Genomic DNA, 4,440 nt, shown 5'->3' with positions numbered 1-4,440 from the left:
ATTGTGTTTTACAGAGGAAAAGCAAGCTGTGAAAAATAAGAAATCACTAAGACGCAGATTATAGGATAGCTAAGACGAGGAAATTTGGGTAAATGGGTAAAGAAATTTGGGAGCATGGGTAAAATAGGATTAATCGGATTATTTTAAATGGGGTCGGGTCAACGGGTTAAAATAGGGAATAGGGTTTTTAAAAAATTCGAGTCAATTTTAGGGATTCCGTCTAATAAGGGGTAAATTTGGTGAAATTAGTAATGGGAGGGGTAAATTTACCTTCATTTTAACGGGCGAAGGTAAAATCAAACAATAAACCAAAGTTGAGGGGTATTTGACCCTTTTCCCTATTTTATTTCCCCTTTTGGTATAAATTGCTGGTGGCTTTCTCCCAATTTAATTTCCACCAAAATTGGTTAAATTAGATTTTAGTCAATTTACCCTTTTACCCTTCATTTAATTCATTGGACCAAACTGTCAACTTATAAACTGAGGGCAATTCCACAATCCTTAATCATTGATCACATAATTGTCAGCTGAGAAAATTAAATGAAAGGTGCCAAATAAGTTTTGGTTTGGTTTTTGGTGACAGATTGACCAAGAGCTGGTCAAATCCTCTTTAAAATGTAATTAAGTAAATTTGGGATCAAATTAACATTTTCAAAACTTTCTAATCTTTTATAAAATACAAAAAAGCACTTCATTTTTCAACTTAATAATTCTATCCAAAATATTTTTTAAAAAAAGTAAATGAAAATAGGATTTTCTCTTCTTCTTTCCCAATATTCTCTGAAAATCTGACTTTCAAAACAAAAGTTCTCTCCCATTATCTTATCTTCCTTCTCACCTCCGATCGTGACTCTCTCCTCTTCCTGAACTGAAGATTGTGTTCGACTTAAAATGGGTAAGTCATTTTTTTTTGGAGATTTTACAATTTTGGAACAATACTAAGCTTTTTTCTTGGGTTAATGAAGAATAAATCATTTTATAGATGTGAACATAAATAATAGTGTAATGGTACCTATTATTTATTGTTTTAGAAAGAAAATAAACAAACCCAAAAAGTTCTAATTTTGAGAAAATGTATACGTAATGTTAACATTCAGTGAAAATATATTTTTTGTTGCTTTTTTTGTTCTTTTTATGACCATTTTGTTTGTATGATTTAAGAAATATAGTCTTGTTCAATTGTCCAACATATATTTGAAGTGTAGCATGTTGAAAAAAATCTATTTCTCAATCACTATCTATAATTAGTGAAAGAAAAAAACATTGACTACTGCTCTGTATCACACTCAAACCCAAAAGGCAAGGAGAACAAGAATGAGACGGGGAAGGACATACAGATGGAGAAGGAGAAAGTGAAAAAGAAAGCGAAAGAGAAGAGAAAAAAATTTAAGTCGTCAATTGTGATGTGAATCAACAATATCCATCATTGATTAGATTGATGGTTATGTATACCATTGTGAATTACATTTTTGTTAATAAGTTGTATAAAACAATTGGTTAAGTGTTTATTTTTGCTGATAATATTAATGGGTTTTTTTTGTTGAAACAAACGTCAATTTGATGATAAAGAAGAAATGTGGTGTATGTGACAACATATACAACCTATGTTGTAAAAAACACCACAGAATTATCTACATGTGCCCCAATAGAATGATATATGTGGAAACTTATTTCACAGAAAGAAGATATGTTGTAATATATGTCACAGAAATGAGATATGTGATAATATTATATCGTCACTTATTGTTTATTTTTGCTGATATTGTTGTTATTGTTGTTGTTGTTGTTGTTGTTGTTGTTATTATTATTATTATTATTATTATTATTATTTGGTGGCAAATGTCAATTATGATGGAAAAATACAGTATATACAAAAACACCACAAAATATCGACATGTGCCCCAACAGAAAGGATATATGTGACAACATATGTCACAGAAAGAAGATATGTGGTAACATATGTCACATAAAGAAAATATGTGGATAACATATGTCACAGAAAGGACATATGTGGTAACATTTCATTGTTATCAATGTAGTGTCTGTGACAACATATATAACCCTTTTTTGTAAAAAAAAACTATTCAATTATTTGCATGCATCTCAACAGAAAGGATATATATGGCAACAGATGTCACACTATGAATTGTCAAAAAAAATTTAAAAAAGTAGAATAAAAATGTCTAAAGTCCATTTTCGCTCTCTTCTTTCTTCTATAAAAGGTCGTTTCGTCTCATATTTCAATTTTAATTTATTTTTACTAGTTTTTGTTTTCTTTTCTCTTCTTTCCTTTCTCTCATTTCATTATTTCTTTATAGTTCAAATTGTTGCTATGTTTTCTACAATACCAATGGTAATATGTTGCGATTTTCTTCTACAACAAAGCGTCGTTGCCCTTATCATTTCTAGTTTATCGTTGATATCTTCAAAGGTAAAATTTAATTAGGATTTTGAAATAGTTATTGGTATTAAATCTGGACTTTTTAGTGGTTTTTATCACTTATTTGTTTGTAAGATCGTTGGGTTGTTATTCCTTTTGAAATATTATCTAATTAAAAAAATATAATTTATGATGTACATGTTGCCACATATGACATGTCTGTTGCAATTTTTCCAACAGATTGTACATATGTTGTCACATATGTCACTTCAAAGTTGACTTAATCGATAAATTGAGCAATTTAGAAATGAAAAAATGTCAAATTGGACCAAATTTTAGTACTTTGGTCCATAATTAAACAATAAAAATATGTTATAACACTTGGAACAACAATTTACATGGGTGGTATATAATAATCATATGAAGTTACTTGGTCATTGTATGATGAACTAGTGATATGATAGTCTTTGTAAAAATAATTGATAAAATTGATGAAAGTTGTTGTATTAGACCATATTTTTATAGTTAGACATGTTGTATGACTATATATTATTTACATGTTGTATGACTATATATTAGTCTTACATGTTGAATTATGTCACAATTAATTGAATTAACCCCCAAAAAATCATTTTATGATGTATATATGTTTCCACATATGACATGTCTGTTGCAATTTTTCCAACAGGATGTGCATATGTTGCCACATATGTCATATCAAGAATGAGTTAATCGATAAATTGAATGATTTAAGAATGGAAAAATATCAAATTAAATAAAATTTAGTACTTTGGACCATAATTAAGCAATAAAAATATTCTATAACACTTGGAACAACGATTTACGAGAGTGTTATATAACTATCATATGAAGTTACTTCGTGATTGTTTGATGGACTAGTTATATGATATTCTTTGTAAAAGTAATTGATAGAATTGAGGAATGTTGTTATATTAGACTATAATTTTGTACTCAGACATATTGTAGGACTATATATTAGTGTTACATGTTGAATTAGGTGACAATTTAATTGAATTAACCCCTCCAAAAACCATTTTATGATATACATATGTTGTCAAATCTGACATTTCTGTTGCAGTTTTTCCAAAGAACGTGCATATGATGTTACATATGTCATTTCAATAATGGCTTAATCTATAAATTGAGCAATTTAGAACGGAAAAATGTCAAATTTGACCAAATTTTAGTACTTTAGACCATAATTATGCAATAAAAATATGTTATAACACTTGAAACAATGATTTACAAGGGTGTTATATACGGAGGCAGATCTAGAATTTAAAGGTCGGGGGTGCCACAACATTCAAGTAAGATAAAAGGACTGGTTGCTTTAATTTTGGGTTACAAATCTATCAAATGTGCCTATAGTAATATTTTCTTTTAGATATTATATGATCAGAGATAACTAAACAATTTTCAATTTTTATTTTCTTTTTAGAATTAAATGTCTTATTCGCTGAAACTTTAGTCATGTTAAAATTTGAGCTTGTATAAACCATCTAATAATATTAACATAATATATTCATCTTGCATTGACTTTATGTGTTGTTGGAGATATATAGTTGGAAAATAATAAAAGTTGTATTTTCAGCCTATTCATCTTACTTAGCAAAAACGTCGGTGAAGATCGAAAGAACCTTTAAATTAAAAAAAATATTTTTGAAACTTTACGTTTTTTCTAAAAACTATTATTTAAATATATTCTTAGTAATATTTTATTTGACGCTCATAATTCAGTACTCACTAATTGATAAAATAAAATAAACACATTACACTCAAATCAATAGAATAATAATTAGTGCGAGAGAAAGTAAAAAAAATAAAAATTAATTATGAAAAGGGTCAATTTGAATTGATAAAGAATAATAAATAAATAAGAATGAATGGGAAAAAAGAGGAGAAAAAGAAAAAAAGGAGCAAGCAAAAATAAATAAATGTTGTTACTGAGGTTCAAACATGGGTTGACAAGGTGGCAAACCCTCTCCTTTGCCAATTGGCCTATTCCGTCATTGGGTGGCAAAGGTAATATATATATATAT

This window comes from Solanum pennellii, chromosome 6 (assembly GCF_001406875.1).
Source record: "Solanum pennellii chromosome 6, SPENNV200".
NCBI lineage: Eukaryota > Viridiplantae > Streptophyta > Magnoliopsida > Solanales > Solanaceae > Solanum > Solanum pennellii.
The sequence above is the reverse complement of the archived record's forward strand: the minus strand, read 5'-3'. Positions refer to the sequence as shown.